Source organism: Trichosurus vulpecula, chromosome 7 (genome assembly GCF_011100635.1).
Source record: "Trichosurus vulpecula isolate mTriVul1 chromosome 7, mTriVul1.pri, whole genome shotgun sequence".
Taxonomy (NCBI): Eukaryota; Metazoa; Chordata; class Mammalia; order Diprotodontia; family Phalangeridae; genus Trichosurus; species Trichosurus vulpecula.
The window spans coordinates 143,884,963-143,902,908 of NC_050579.1; positions in this window are offsets into that span (position 1 = coordinate 143,884,963).

Consider the following 17,946-nt stretch of genomic DNA (forward strand, 5'->3'; position numbering starts at 1 on the left):
TGACAATATTCCTAGGAGTTTTCTTTCTGGGATATCTTTTCAGAAGGTGATCAGTGGATTCATTGAATTTCTATTTTACCCTCTGGCTCTAGAATATCAGGGCAGTTTTCCTTGATAATTGCTTGAAAGATGATATCTAGGCTCTTTTTTTGATCATGGCTTTCAGCTAGTCCAATAATTTTTAAATTATTTCTCCTGGATCTATTTTGCAGTTCAGTGGTTTTTCCAATGAGATATTTCACATTGTCTTCCATTTTTTATTCCTTTGGTTCTGTTTCATAATATCTTGATTTCTCATAAAGTCACTAGCTTCCACTTGCTCCAATCTAATTTTTAAAGTAGTATTTTCTTCAGTGGTCTTTTGGACCTCCTTTTCCATTTGGCTAATTCTGCCTTTCAAGGCATTCTTCTCCTCATTGGCTTTTTGGAGCTCTTTTGCCATTTGAGTTGCTCTATTTTTTAAGATGTTATTTTCTTCAGTATTTTTTTGGGTCTCCTTTAGCCAATTGTTGACTTGTTTTTCATGATTTTCCTGCATCACTCTCATTTCTCTTTCCAATTTTTCCTGTACTTTTCTAACTTGCTTTTCCAACTCCTTTTTGAGCACTGCCATGGCCTGAGACAGTTCATGTTTTTCTTGGAAGCTTTTGATGTAGGCTCTTCAACTTTGTTGAGTTCTTCTGGCTGTATGTTTTGGTCTTCTTTGTCACCAAAGGAAGATTCCAAAGTCTGAGACTGAATTTGAGTCCATTTCCACTGCCTGGCCATGTTCCCAGCCAGCTACTTGACCCTTGAGTTTTTCAGCAAGGTATGACTGTTTGCAGAGTAGAGAGTACTTTGTTCCAAGCTTGTTGTTTTCAAAGCTATTTCTATACAGCAAGCTCTGCCATACCAGTGCTCCTCCTCCCCCAAGAACTGCCAACCCAGACTGCAACTCAGATCTAAGCAGGCTCTACACTCCTGCTCTGATCTGCCACTTAATTCCTCCCACCAGGTGGGCCTGGGGCCAGAAGGAACTGCTCCTCTATTTCTGTAGCTGCACCACCTCCACTGCCCCTGGGGCAGTGGCCAAACTGAGAACTCCTTTCACTCTGTACCTGCAGTTTTTTCCCACTAACCTTCTCCATTGTCTTTGGTGTTTGTGGATTGAGAAGTCTGGTAACTGCCATGGCTCACTGATTCAGGGCACTAGGGCCTGTTCCACTCTGCTCCCAGTCTGGTTGGTCCGGGTGCAGCTCCTGCTGGGCTCTGCTCCCTTCCTTTCCCAGTTCTGTGCAGTAGACCTTACCCAGTGACCATCCAGGCTGTCCTGGGCTGGATCCCTGCTTCCCTCTGCTATTTCATGGGTTCTGCAGTTCTAGAATTTGTTCAAAGCCATTTTTATGGGTGTTTGGAGGGTCCTGGTAGAGAGCTTTAGGCAAGTCCTTGATTTCCAGCTGCCATCTTGGCTCTGCCTCCCCCCAGGGCCTTATCTTGAAAGCACAGCTGAGCCTTGGCATTCCTTATCAACAGAAGTTCCCTCAATCTTCCCCTGAAAAGATGCCCACACTGTCCAGGAGGTCAAAATTCCTGTAGTTGAGGCCAAGGTTACCTGCCAACTAAGCTAGGCTCAGGGCTTTCCATTTGGTGTTTCAGCAGAACTAGCCTGGAGGGGTTTACAATTCACAGGGAACAAACCATAGTTCTGGGATTTTTCTTCTGGTTCTCCCAAGAGGATCACTGTTCTGCCCCAACTCTTATTTGTTTTTACAGTTCTACATTCACTCCAGGAGGTGATTTGTCTTGTTTGGAGGGAAAATCTGGAGAGCTTGAAATTTTCTGAGCTACTCCTCCATCTTCCCAGAATCTTCTCCATCATCAAAAACCTTTATAAAAAATTGACCATGCACAGACACATCACAAATAAATGTTAAAAGACAGTAATATAAAAACACATTTGATACAATAATGCAATAAAAATAGTAATCAGCTCAGGTAACACAAACTGAAGACTCCAATTCAAATAGATACTTAACAATAACAAGAATGGAGTCTTTAAAAAATGAGTGGGTCAAAGATCAAATCACAGAAAAAAATACTAATTAGGTGAAAAAGGATAATGATGTTACAATGTGTCCGCCTTTCTGGGATGCACATAAAATACTGTTCATAGAAATATGTATATCTGTGTGTACCTGTGCATACATGCATGTGTACATGTGTATCATATATAAGCACAATATCTGTATATACAATGTGGATATATACATAAAGGATACACATACATGTATATATACATATATGCATAGATATATGCATATATGTATATATATATATATAAATATCTGCAGAACATATAACAAAATAGAAAAAGAGAACTGATGAATATGCAGTTTTTAAATTACATAGCCAACAAATAAACACAAAATAATCCCCAAATAGATAATATTAAAAATTAGAGCTGAAGAATATAAAGAAGACTATAAATTAGAAATTAAAAAGACTATGGAAAAGGTAAGTAAACTAAAATTTTGCTCTTCAAAAAGAATAACAAAAATTGAAAAAAATTTTAGATAACTTAGTTTAAAAGGCAGAAAGCTAAATCAACAAAATAGCAAATTAATAAAGTGAAATCAAAAGTTTAAAAATGACCACAAAATAAATCCAGAAAAATCAATATTATTTCAATATAATACTAAAATCTAAGAAGCAATAATAAAAATGGAAGTCCAATTTCTAATAACTATAAAATATGTAGCACATAATATTTGGAAATCAATCTTTTAAAGTATACAATGTGCTCATATAGGTTAAATTGCAAATTTCTCCTTAAGGAAACAAACAATTTAAATACCTGGAGGAATTTTCCATGGTTTTGGCTAGGCTGTACCTATAATATAAAAACAATAATATTACCAAAGTTAATGAGTTTTAATGCTATACTAATCAAACTATCAAAGTGATATTATATAGGATATGATAAAATACCTAAATTATTTTGAAGAAACAAAAGATCTATAATATCAAGGGAAATGGATGAAGGAAGAATGGCACTTAACTGAAGAGTCAAAAGTAAAATATAATGCAGCAGTCATCAAACTATTGGTTACTGGTAAAAAATAAAATAAAACACAAAATTAAACATTAGATCAATGTAAAAGACAGGACAAAGAAGAAATAGAACAATGGAATTCAATATTACCATGTCCAATAAACTTGAAAATATAATGTTACCTAGGAAAGAATTCCTTCCTTGGGAAAACTGAAAAAAAATTAGCAGACATTAGGCATAGATGAACAGCTTGTGGAATATGAGATGTTATGATATAACATAATATTATGTGTGATGTGACTTGATGTGACATGATGTAATAACAAGTAAAGTGGGACTTTTTTGTTGTCTTTTGTTTTGGAGTGCTTCTTAGCACTAAGGCAATCAAATGCCTTTGAGTCTTGCCTTTGTTTCAGTCAAGAGTCTTTGATTCAATCAGGAATCTTTGATGACCTGCTTAAGTCATGGGAAGGCTTAGGTCACATGGATTTGAGTCACATGGTTGTAATGCCCTGTGAGTCTGAAGAAGTGTATATATACTCTGAGGTTAGCATTTTGCTTGGGGCTCACTCACTGGAAGAGTGTTCCTGTGATTTGGCCAGATGAGACTCTGAGTAGTAGCCATTGGAACCCCTCCTTGGCTTTGAAAAGCCAGATGTTAGTGCTTCTCTCTCTTGTAACTGTATATATTGGTATAGTTCAATGTTTAAAAGCCTGTCTACTGATTTGTGTTTATTTGTTCTGTTTATATAATGTATGCTTGTAATTTTTGTTTGTATACTCTCTGAAGTCCAGGGTGCTGACTTTTCCCCCTGAACTAAGTGAATGATATGTGTATGCTTAATTAAAGTAAGATTGTTAACCCTTTAAAGTAGCTTTCCTCAGAAAAGGAGATCAAAGAACCCGTGCTAGCAGCCCTCCTGTGTGCTGGTATTATTGGTCTTACACAGCCACAGTAGCGGCAAGTAGCATTGGTGTTACACATAACATGACATGGAATAACATAATAATAGTGTTGTGTCCATAGTGTATATACAAATACATAATGGAAAACACATGCATATATACCTACTAATTTATGTGTATATATGTATATGCATATATGTATGTATGTATGCATACACACACACTTATATTATATATACATATATACACACATACATACATATTACAAATACATTCAATCTATATGCAATTACACATACATATACACATGCAAGGAATACCTCTGAATATAATGCACACACATGGTCATGTGCATGTGTGTACATTCAAATGAACTGTGTGTGTATGTTCAATACATGTGTACATATGCATATATAGATATATTAATAGACACATATGCACATACACATATGCATATGCGTCCACATATGCATATGTAACTATACATATACATATACATATATCAAATGGATGGAGACATCTAGGTGGTGCAATGGACAGAGAATTTGTCCTGGAATTAGAAAGATCTAAGTTCAAATATAGTCTATGCTACTTTCTTTCTTTTTCCTTTTAAACGTTTGTAGACCTGAGTAAACATGAATGTGCATGTAGAATCCATTCATATCAGTTTCCTGACTAGCAAATTAAGGGAAGTAGATTGGTTTATCTCTTAAGATCCCTCTCAGTTCTAACTCTTTGGGAGTAAATAAATGTATAGTCCTCTTTACTGCTGTTTCAAACATGTAGAAACTATTAGAGTGCGATCCGTATTCATACACTGAGAGGACTCATTCAAGTTTCAAGAGACAGAACAAAATATGGATTCCTCACATAAAATCTATTTTAAATGTTTGCTTGCTTTGTCAGGGCTCTTAGAAAGGCCTAAAGGAGACTGGTGCAAAGAAAATCATTAGCCTACTTAGAGAAAATGAGAGTGAACAGTAAATAATTTAGTGTTTATTGAGCATCAACAATGTACTAGATGAGATACTAAACACTTGTTCTGATATATTCCCCAGTAATTAGACTCACAGTATAAAATGAAAAAAGAGAGAAATGGAAATTCAGGTGAGTATATGTAACAACAATACCACTTGCTGTTACTGTGGCTGTGGAAGGCCAATAATAGCAGCGTACAAGAGGGCTGCCAGCACTTTTCTAAGGAAAGCAACTTTAAGGGTTAACAATCTTATTTTAATTAAACATACATATATCATTCACTTAGTTCAAGGGAAAAAGTCAGCACCTTGAACTTCAGAAAAAACACAAACAGAAATTAAAAGCATACATTATATAAACAGAGCAAAATAACACAGATCAGCAGACAGGGCTTCTAACTGTCTGACTAGAGCAATACATACAGTTACCACAGAGAGAAGCACCAACATCTGGCTTTTCAAAGCCGGGAGCCTCCAACGGCTAGTACCAGAATCTCATCTGGCCAAATCACAGGAACACTCTTCCAGTGAGTGAGCCCCAAGCAAAATGCTAACACTTCTTCAGGGTCAGAGGGCATCACAACCATGGGACTCAAACCTATGTGACCTAGGCCTTCCCATGACTTAAGCAGGTCATCAAAGACTCCTGATTGAACCAAAGACTCTTCACTGAAACAAAGGCAAGATTCAAAGGCACTTGACTGGCTTAATGATGAGAAGCACTCCAAAACAAAAACAGCAAAAGTCCCACCTTCCTTGCTATTACAGGATCTAACCTACAGACAAGAAAGGTTTTGCTACTAATTAGTCATGTGACATTGAGCAAGTCCCATCTCCTCTCTGTGACTGTGACCTCTTCCACAAAATGAGGAGGATGGGCTTGAAGAACTTTGAGGTTGTTTGCAGCTTTAAAACTCTTCAGGCTATAAAATAAAAAACACCGTGGCATAATGGATGAAGTAACAGCCTTGGCATCAAGAAGGGCCGGGTTCAAGTTTTACCATTTACACATCCTGGCCTTGTCACTTTGAGCAAGTTACCTAACCTATCAGTGACCCAGGAAAATCTTTAAAACTATGTTTTGTACATTAGATTCTGTTCTGTGCTCCAGGAGGGAGTTTCCCCATTAGAACGTAATGGGATCATAGAGTTAGAGCTGGGAGGGGACTTCAGAAGTCTTCTAGCCCAACCCCTTCATTTTACAGATAAGGAAATTGAGACCCAGAGGCTGACTTGCAAAAAGTCCCACACCTATTAAAGTGTCATAGGTTGAATTTAAATTCAGTTCCTCCAACTCAAAAGCCATAGATTTTTCACTGATAAAATCACATGTCCAGAGAAAGAAAAGAATAAAAGTCTAAATGGGAAAATATTAGCTAGTTTGTATAAAAGAGCCACAGGGAGAGAAGAAAAAAAGAATGAATGTAAAAAAAAAATGTTCTACTTTTTATTATGGAAAGTAGGGGTCAGAAACTTTCATTAACTGGAGCTCCCCAAGGCAAATATGAAAAGAATAACCTTAAAGAAAATGAGAATTAAGAATTCACGGATTGAAGAAAGTGAGTAATCCTGATAATGGAAAGCCTTGTTCAACAATAATAATAGCTTTATTCATATGGTACATTAAAGTTTGCAAAATGCTTTACATATATTATTCCATTACCCTGTAAAGTAGGTACTATTAATATGCTTATTTCACAAATGAGAAAACTGAGGTTAAAAATAGTTTAAATAAGTGGGAGGAACCAAGATGGCTGCTGGAAAACAGGGACTTTCTTAAGCTCTCCCCCAAATCCCTCCAAACACCTGGGAAAAAAAGACTGAACAAATTCTAGAGCTACAGAACCCATGAAATAACAGAGGGAAATATGTCTCCAGCCCAAGACAGCCTGGATGGTTGCAGGGAAGGGTCTATCACACTGTTCTAGGAGCAGAGCACAGCCCAGTGAGGGTGGCACCAGGACAGGCCAGACTGGGTGGAGCAGGCATCAGGGCCCTAAATCACTGAGCTATAGCAGTTTCCAGAATTCTCAACCTGCAAATGCCAAAGGCAACTTAGCAGGTCAGTGAGAAAACTGCTGGATCTGGGTGAGAGAGGTGGGCTGTCTGGCCCCAGCCCCATGGGCAGCAGAGGTGGTGCAGCAACAGCAGCAGCAAGCTCCTATGGCTGCTTGTCGAGCTCCAGCTACAGCTGCTTCTGGAGTCCCTGGCTCACATGGCAGGAGGAATCAAGTGGTAGATCAGAGCAGGAGTGCATGGAGCACTTTGCTGGAACAGAGGCAGGGTTCTTTTGGTTTGCCCTGCTTGGATCTGGGTTGCAGTTCTGGTTGGTGGTTCTTGGGGGAGGAGGAGCACTGGTGTGGCAGAGATTGTGGTGACTGTGGAGGATAAGTAGCTCTGAAAGGCCCCTAAAGCTTGGGACAAAGTATTCTCTACTGTAAAAGCAGTCATACCCTGACCAAAAGCTGAAGGGTCAAGTACTTGACTGGGAACATGAACAGGCAGTGCAAAAGGACTCAGACCATGGAACCTTTTGTTGGTGACAAAGAAGATTAAAACATACAGCCAGAAGAAGGCAACAAAGTCAAAGAGCCTATGTCAAAAGCCTCCAAGAAAAACATGAATTGGTCTCGGGCCATGAAAAAGCTCAAAAAGGATTTGGAAAAGCAAGTTAGAGAAGTAGAGGCAAAATTGGGAAGAGAAATGAGAGTGATGTAAGAAAATCATGAAAAACCAGTCAACAACCTGCTAAAGGAGACCCTAAAAATGCTGAAGAAAACAACACTTTAAATATAGACTAACCCAAATGTCAAAAGAGCTCCAAAAAGCCAATGAGGAGAAGAATTCCTTAAGAAGCAGAATTAGCCAAATGGAAAAGGAGGTCCTAAAGACCACTGAAGAAAATTCCACCTTAAAAATTAGATTGGAGCAAGTGGAAGCAGTGATTTTGTGAGAAATCAATAAATTATAAAATAGAACAAAAAGAATGAAAAAAATGGAAGACAATGTGAAATATCTCATTGGAAAAACCACTGACCTGGAGAATAGATCCAGGAGAGATAATTTTAAAATTATTGGACTACCTGAAAGCCATGATAATAAAAAGAGCCTAGACATCATCTTTCAAGCAATTATCAAGGAAAACTGCCCTGATATTCTAGAACTAGACAGTAAAATAGATATTAAAAGAATCCCCAGATTGCCTCTCGAAAAAGATCCCACAAAGAAAACTCCTAGGAATATTATCACCAAATTATAGAGTTCCCAGGTCAATGAGAATATATTGCAAGCAACTAGAAAGAAACAATTTGAGTATTGTGAAAAAAAAACCTAATCAGGGTAACTCAAGATCTAGCAGCTTCTTCATTAAGGGATCAAAGGGCCTGGAATATGGTATTCTGGAGGTCAAAGGAGCTAGGATTAAAACCAAGAATCACCTACCCAGCAAAACTGGGTATAATACTCCAAAAGCAAAATATGGATTTTCAATAAAATGGAGGACTTTCAAGCTTTCTCAATGAAAAGACCAGAGCTGAATGGAAAATTTGACTTTTAAATATAAGAATAAAGAGAAGCATGTAAAGGTAAACAGGAAAGAGAAATCATAAGGGAGTTACTAAAGTTGAACTGTTTTGTTTACATTCCTACCTGGAAAGATGATATTTGTAATTCATGAGACCTTTCTCAGTAGGTGAGTTGGATATGAATGGATGATTTCTAAAACAAAATTAAATTAATGGGTGAGAGAGGAATATATTGGGAGAAGGAGAAAGGGAGAGACAGAATGCGGTAAATTATCTCACATAAAAGTGGCAAGAAAAAGCAGTTCTATTGGAAGCAAAGAGGGGGGAGGTAAAAGGGAATGAGTGAATCTTGCTCTCATCAGATTTTACTTAAGGAGAGAATAACATACACAATCAATTGGGGATCTTACCCCACAGGAAAGTAGGGGGAAGGGGATGGGAGAGGGGGGATGATAGAAGGGAGGACACAGTGGGGAAGGAGAAAACACTTTTGAAAAGGGACAGGATCAAGGGAGAAAATTGAGTAAAGGGGGACAGGATAGGATGGAGGGAAATATAGGTAGTTTTTCAGAACATGATTACTATGTAAGTGTTTTGCATAATGATACATGTGTGGCCTACTTCAAATTGCTTGCCTTTTCAAAGAGGCTTGGTGGGGGAGGGAAGAAGGAAAGTTCTAAAAACAAATGCTCAAAAAAAGGTGTTTTTTACATGCAACTGGGAAATAAGATTTATAGGCAACAGGGTATAGAAATCTATCTTGCCCTACAAGAAAGCAAATGGAAAGGGTATATGAGGGAGTTGGTGACAGAAAGGAGGGCAGATGGGGGAATGGGGCAATTAGAATATATGCTATCTTGGAGTCGGGCGTGGTAGAAATGTGGAGAAAATTTGTAACTCAAAATCTTGTGGAAACAAATTTTGAAAACTAAAAATATTAAATAATATAATATGAAAAAGAAAAATAGTTTAAGTGAGCTGCCTAGAGTCATAGAGCTAGTTAGTAGCTGAGGCAGAATTTGACCCCAGTTCTATCTGGCTTCAAGTCTAGCACTCAGTCCATCCATTATACCATACTGTTGGGCACCTGGAATCTCTCACAAGAAACTATGAGAGAAAAGACAGAAGAAGAGCACAGATGCCCATTAAAGATTCTTTCCTATTAGTGAATGAATTATAGATAAAACTGAACTGGAGGGAAATCATCACCTCACAGTCTCTTCTGCCTCATACACCACAAAAAGGCTTCATGTCCATCAAGATAACACCTCAAGGAAGCTCCCAAAGGAAAGTGTTTTAGGTGATTTCTTTTAAATAGTGTGCATGCAAAATGAATGAATGAATGAATGAATATAAATACATGAATGAATAAATAAACATTTTAAAATGACAAATGGGACCTTGTCTTTTTGAAGAAAGGGTTGCTATAGGGCCAGTGTTGACAAGCTCTAGGAGAAATGCCAAGGTATTTATTTACTTGCTGTGTCATGACAAATATTAAACCAACATTTGAAGGTCTATCCAATGGCTCAGCCCCCCACAGGGGATAGTGTAGGGAAGTGTTGATGTGTGTCTCTGCTGACAGGATCAGTGCAGCCCTGAACACTGAGGGATAAGATGATACGTTTTGGTTCCAATAGGCAGAGCTTACTCTTCCTGTAGAGAGTAAAACTAAATACTACCAGAGACTAACTCCTTGTCAGCCCTTGGATTTTAATCTAGTCCCCTCTCAGGCCACCACTAACCCTTCCAAAAAGAGAAAAAGCACCCTGGTATTGAACAAATAAATTAGTAGATGAATATATAAATTAAAACAAACACACTGACAATTTCAAATTAGGAGGAAAGCATGATTTTAAATGTCAAGCAGTTGCAATTACTTCCTCATACCGAAATTTGACAATTATACATACAGTAGTGAAGGGAAAATACAAATGCATTTTGTTTTAAGTACCCCTGAATGAAATTGTCTGAGATCAAGACTTGCTAATTATGAATACAAATTAACCTCACAGGTCAATCCATAAAAAACACCAAGAATTATTGAGAGAATGGCAGGTATTTAAACAATCACACATTAGTAACAAGGATTATTACCTGTTAAGAAACATAATATAACTATTGGAATAGCTATAGGTAATGGGATCAATAAAATAGAATGTTTTTATAAAACATCAACCAAATCCATTTAAGTACATAACTCAATGTTTTAATTTGTAGAAGCATTAAAATGGTTTTGTCTGGCTGGAGAAGCCTTTTAGGAGTATAATTTAAAACATAAACCAGCATCTATTACAAATAATATATCATTCATATTGCATTAAAACCTTGAGCAGTCAGGGCTCAGAATAGAAAGAAAATCAGCATCAGAGTAGAATTTGGGTGAAGGCTTTTTGTTCTACTAAGTACTTCACTAACAAAAGCCATTTAGAAACCAGCATAGTGAAGTGAGTGAGATAAACTCTAAAGCTCAGACATGATCATGAGGATGATGATAAGGATGATGTTACAGCATTAAAAAGATGCTAGTTTTAAATATTCTAGGTATTTTATGTAACTTCACATTGCCAAGAAAAAGTACACCCTCCAAAAATGTGCCCCCTCCCCATTTTTTAACAACATGCCTCTTTCAAAGTTATTTTTTCTAGTCAGACTGATTTCACCAGAGGTGATGCATTATGCAAATGCAGGGAGGAAAGAAAAGAAGGTCTTTAACCTTTCTCAGCCTTATAATCTGAGGCAAGGTTAAAAATATAACCTCTACCATAAACTTCAAGGGACTAGTAAAATATCTCACTGAAGTGAGAACGTTTGAGACATCACAATGCAGAGAGATCACATTTTTAAAAATTATTTTTATTTATTTCATTAGATATTTCCCAATTACATGTAAAAAATTGTAAAGAATAATCTTTTAAAATGTTGCCTTCCAGATTCTTCCACTCCTTCATGTCCTTTACCCCTCCTTGACAAGGCAAGCAATTTGATTTTCAATACACATGTGAGGTCAGTGAAACATATTTCCATTTTATCAATGTTGCAAAAACAAACAAAACAACAAAAACAAAGACAGTGAAAGGAAGTGTACTTCAATCTGCATTCAGAGTTCATCAGTTCTTTCTCTGCAGGTGGATAGCATTTTTCATCGTGGTCCTTTGGAATTTTCTTAGATCATGGTCTTGATCAGAATAGCTGTCTTTCATAGCTGATCATCCTTAAAATACTGCTGTTACTAAATACAATAATCTCTTTGTTCTGCTCATTTCACTTTGCATGACTTCATATAAGTCTCCCCAGGTTGTTCTGAGAGCATCCTGCTTGTCATTTCTTATAGCACAATAATATTCTCCAAACTTAAAGTGCTATATAAATGCTAGTTATCATTATTATTAGTAACACCAACTGAGCCCAGGGAGAAAGAGAAGAGGGCAGAGAAGAGACTGTTTAGTGCAGTGGGAAATGAAACTACAATGGCAACACCACTGCTGGGTCAAAACAAGATTAAATGAATTACCAATAATGTGGAAAAGGTTATGAACTTAGACTCAAAAGACCTAGGTTTTAATCTTGGCTTTGTGACTCATTACCGTATTTCCCCATGTGTAAGACACTCCCATGTGTAAGATGCACCTTAATTTTAGGGTCTGAAATTTGAAAAAAAAAATGTATTACATAAAGTTATTGAAATCAAGTTTTATTCATCTGCTCATAGCTTTCAGGCATCTTTTGGGCAAGTCTGGTGTGTGTACTCATGCTTAGTCCATTCCATTTCATGAACCTGAAGCACCAATTGTGTCCTCCTTCGAAATCAGTAACTTCTTTTTCATCAGAAATTCTTCTTGCCTCATGCTGAACCATCTTTGTGGACACAGGAATTCCAATCGCCCTTTGTTCTTCAATCCATATCTTCAATTCCCTCTCTAAATCAGGCCATTTTGCTGACTTGAGTCTCATGGACTTCTTCTGCTGTGGCATTTTCAGTAGGGTTTCTTCTTCCCATAGCCAGTCTCAGGTTGTTTTCTCAGTTGGAGGAGGACCAAACTTAAGTTCAGCAGCACAATTTCCATTCACTTTTGCAAACTGGATCACTTTTGACTTGAATTCAGCACTGTATGAAAATCTTTTCTGAGCCATTTCTGGGCAGAACATGGTAAAAAGTAACCTAATATATCGGTAACAAATGCAAAACAATGAGTGCAAAGACAACAAGCATGAAAAAGCAAGAAATGCAAGTAAAAAGAATCTACAACCACTGTATAAGATGCACCCAGTTTTTAGACCCCAAATTATTCGAAAAATTTTGTGTCTTATACATGGGGAAATATGGTGGTTGTGTGACCTGTAGTAAGTCACTTACCATGCTTGGCCCACAATTTCCTTCACTGTGAAATGAGGGGGTGGGAAAAATGAGGATGGAAAGAAATTATATTTTAAAAACGAACATAGGAAGATTGGCAAGACAATTAAGAGACAGTTAAGAAAAAGAAAAGGGACCTGACAGAAGGAAACATAGGATTTGGAGTTGGAAAAGACCATCTTTTACTCTACTGGCTTTATTTTTACAGATGAGTGAAACTGAGTCCTTGGTTCAAGTTCCTGAACAAGCCACACAGAGCCTGGTCACTGGTACCCTGTCTCTACATTTGGTTTTCTTCATTTTAAAACAGTCTGCAGGAAAAGTTACAGAACTACAAGAGTTATCTATTTCCTAACCATGTTCAATAGCTATTTGAAAAAGTTAAATAAAATATTTATGAAATGCATGGCTAGAGATAAGTTTCATCAGATCAAATGATAAGACCTCAGGAAATCTGGATTCCTAAGATAAAAGATTAAAGGATTGTTGATGGAAAAGATATGGTACTGGGAATGAAGACCCTTAAATGAAATGATTGAATGCCGTCAGCTGAAGAGCTGTTTCTCTAGGAATGAAATTTAAAAAAAAAGTAAGCAAACAAAATTTGACTGGGGAAATAGGCCTTGAATTAACTTATGAAAGTAGAGAGTGTTGATTAGAAGCAGGAAAACTGAGTAGAAAACTGAAATCCCTTTGTCATATCTACTTCTATCATTTTCCTGCAGGGGGCTGGCCCCCACTGTATTGCCCACATGCAGTATTGAAAGGAAAGGCCACAGAGACAGTCAGATTGTAACTCCCTCCAGCAGGAAATGCCAGGAATGCTGAGGATGAGCTCTTAACATTTCTGCCACAAGCATTTAAACTCACAGCTATACAATGCTCTAGGTGGACTTTTTTTTTTCCCTTCCAGCCTTTGCTGAACTTAAATTCTGCCATGTTAGAAGTTCCTGATTCCTGCAGGGTGGCTTCACTAGTGGGTCACGTATGGTTATTTTGAAAATTCAACCTTAGAATTCAAAGGTAGCTCGCCTCAATTAAAATCTTCAACCTTAAAATGCAGCAAAAGGAGTAAAGTTGATGGCATAAAGGCCATTGCTCACAATCTTCAGTGCCTTTCAGAGGATTCTCGCCTACTTCAATGCTTTCTTGTTTTGCTATTTTCTAATTCTGTGATTCTCTGAAATTCACCTCTGTGGGCTCCAGTTGTTTCATCAACAAATAAGAGACAATTGGACTAGAAGCCCTTTGAGGTATCTTCTAATTCCAAATCCTATGTAGGTCTTGGATTTTGGGAAGTGGATTGGAAGAGATGAGTGCATTCTTTCTTGAGAGACACTAACCAGTCTTACAGCTAAAAAGCTGGCCTCTCGTCAAGTAGGTCTCCTGTGTTTACATGTTTGAATGCATACAAATGGAGAAACATCAAAGGAAGACTTCTATGGAAATTTGAATTCCTTGTTTTCCGGTCCAAGATGCAACTTTAAAAAGTCTCATTAGCAATCACCAAATGCTACATGTTTATTCTCTGCTGTATTACCTTACAATTTCAGCATCAAATGAAAATATTAAAAAGAAAACAAAAACAAAGAAGACCTTCATTCCAAAAAAAGCTCATCTATACTAGGGTAAAAAAAAAGGAGAGGGTAGAAGCATCTGGCATAAAGTTATAATATTGTAGATGTAGAGCTGACTTAGACTTACCCCTTAATTTTATAGATAAGGAATCTGAGACTCAGGAAAATTAAGTGACTTGCCCAAGGTCACACAAGGAGTAGGTATGCAAAGCAGAATGTGAAATGAGGCCTTCTGGTTTCAGGTATCCACTATAATGCATTGCATGCAACATATATTAAATTAATCTCCTCTTATTTGTGTATGGAATCTTTCCTTTTCATTAAGAAATGGTGCATTTTTCCCTAAAATTTGAGATAACAATGTATGTGTGTATATATATATACACATATATATGTATACATATATATATATACACATGCATACATATGAATATATAGACACACATAAATAAACACATAACCTCCTCACTCTCACTCTTCTCCTCCCTCCCTCTCTCTCTCCATCTGTCCCTTCCTCTTTCTTCTCTCTCCCTTCCTCTTCTGTCTTGTGTTCTATGACTTTCCAAATGTTTTTACATCCATTAATTGAGTTCCTTACAATAGTCCTGCGAGGTAGGTAGTATAACTATACTTTTATATAGATAGAAACTGAGATTCAAATTACATATGTTGCTCAAGTTTATATAGATAGTAAGTGTTAGAAGTGGAAATTGAACCCAGCCTTATCAGTGTGTACATCCTGCCTTCCCCGTTAAATGACAGACTCTTCAGCAGGACCTTTTCAAAAGGCTTCACGAAGTATTTGCTTCTCAGTCCTCTCTAGTGTTTTATGTTATATCCTAAAGAAAGCAGGTAAATGTCAACAACCACTAATTTCAGTCAGTGGCCAGTCAGTAGTCAGACTGAGGTTGGATTAACTTTGGCGCACACAGTCCTAAGTGAGTTAACCATGAGGTATAATGTAGCCCTAAATGCTTTCAGTAGAACATTGGGCATTAGCCTTTATAGAGTGAAATATGCCCTGGCGTGTTTCACAAGAGAGTGATTCAACTCTCCTTATCACCTTTCTCTCTTCCTTGGCTGCCCAAAAACCTTTGTAAATTCTTTCTCCCTTTGAGAAGTCTCCTTTATGAAGTCACTCTCCTTTCAGAGCTATCCTTCACAATGTTAGCAACTAGATTAAAAAAGCACAAGGGGTTATTACCTTCAATGGACACTTTATTTCCTGGTAATTGCACAAAACCTGTCTTAATGCCATCACTTTGCAATTTGTTCTGAGGCAAAATGAGGACGGTGGGGACAGAATGCTGTAGATGATACTTTACATCATTCCTGTTTTTTTTACAGGACTGTGACTCCTTGGGGGGTGCGGGGTTGGAGGAGGGTGTTATATTAGCATCCATGTGTTACTAAGCACCCTAGAGACAAAATGCCAAGCAGTGGCTACCCTGAATAATGTTCCTGGTTGATGTTTTATTAGCTAAACCATAGTGAGAGCTGAGGACATTTTGAGTTAATAAGCTACGAAACCTACCATTGGTCATACCTGAATGTTGATATTAGATATATCTGGTCATTAATGTCAATTACATTGTTGTAGCTGATCAAATGTTTTCTTTTGTTCTTACATTTGGGTTTTGACATGTTGTTGTCTCCTCCTTTGGCAGGACTTGTCCGAATAGCCCTTCGGTAGCTCTTCACACAGTCTGCATGTGGTACTTTACAAGCAAATAAAAGACATGATCTCATTACATATGAGATTCCCCAAGGAGTCCATGACTTAATTGCAGAAAGACAAATGTAGCTAATAATACCTTGATGTCTTTCCTCCAAAAGGTTTAAAGGAAAGAGGAGCAAATAAGGAATAGTGAAAAAGAGGTCTCATCAAATTAGGTTGTATGGGTTCTAAGAAATGATTCCTTTTGATGATTAGACTTTTTCCCCTGTAGGTAGAGAGGAGTCTTTAAATATCAGGGTCATAGATTTGGAGTCAGAGGACTTGTGTTCAAGTCCAACTCTATCACTTACTATCCATGTGACCTGGGGCAAATCCCTTAACCAACTGGAGCCTGAGTTACCATACTATTAAAAACAAATGAATAAAAATAATGGAACACAGAGGTAATCTGACCCCAATATTGAATCTTATCTAAATTAAACCCAATAAGAGAACATTTGACCTTCACTTAATAAAGTCAGCCATAAGTATGATGGTCTAATAAAGTTCTATAACTGGGCATACAATTTATTACATGAAGCAATGCAGTCTCCTAGGAAAAGAGTTACTTTACCAGTGTACAGAAAATGGAAGTGAGATTATCCTGAGTCAAAATGTTGGATATAATTCTTGTGAGATTAAAGATTATTTTCAAGACCAGTGGTTTTTTTGTTGTTGTTCTTGTTTTGCCTTTGTTTTGTTGTGTTTTGTTTTCTGGTTACATATCTATAAGAAGGAATGGTCAGGGGAGTCCCTGATATGAATTAAAAGATATTCATCTTTGTCTGGAGCTATAGAATATGGCATGGTCATGAACATATTGCTATTTTATTTTATTTAAAATATTATTTTTTTAACATTTATTTTTAAAAAAATTCGGTTCCTAATTCTTTCCCTCTTTCCCACCCCTCCCCAACCCACTAAGAAAGCAAGGAATTATACATGTAAAATCATGAAAAACATTTCCATGTTAGCCATGTTTTAAAAAGAAGAAAAGGAAGAAAAATAGAGAAAATTTTTTCTTGAATCTGTACTCAGACTCTATCAGTTCTTTCTCTGAAGGTACAACATCGCTGCTACTGTGTAGAACAGACCTGCACAAGTTGTAAACTTCTTTGGGCACAGATAGGTTAGACTACGGACAGACTGATGATGGTTGTTTGCTATGGGTCATGTGACAGGTTAGCCAAGAGACAGGCTGACAGGTTACTGCAGGTCATTTGACAAACAAGAGCGTGCTCAGTGTTAACCCTCCATTTTTTGCGGGCCACCCAAAATCCTTTGGCCAGCTGTGTGTTGTACAGGCCAAGCATAGAATATTCTCCTGGTTCTGCTTGCTTCTCTGTGCGTCAGTTCATATAACTCTTCCCAGGATTTTCTAAAACCATCGTGCTTGTCGTTTCTTATAGCACAATAGTATTACATCACAATCACGTACCACAACTTCTTCAGCCATTCCTCAATTGATGAGATCCCCTCAAATTCCAATTCTTTGGCACCATAAAAAAGCTGTTATAAATATTTTTGTACAAATAAGTACTTTTCATTTTCCTTTGATTTCTGTGGAATAAAGACCTACTAGTGGTATCGCTGGGTTAAATTGTATGCACAATTTTATAGCCCTTTAAGCATAGTTCCAAATTCATGGAGAAATTGTTTGTTTTAGGGACATTTGACAACTAGCCATTTGATAAGCATTTACTATGTGCTTACTATGTGCCAGACACTGTGTTAGCATCTGGGGGTACAGGTTCAAAAAATAGTCTTTGTCTTCAAGATTACATTCTATGGAAGAAAGTACATGTACACATGTGCATAAAAGAAAATATATACAAAGACATACAAAAAGTGGGAGAG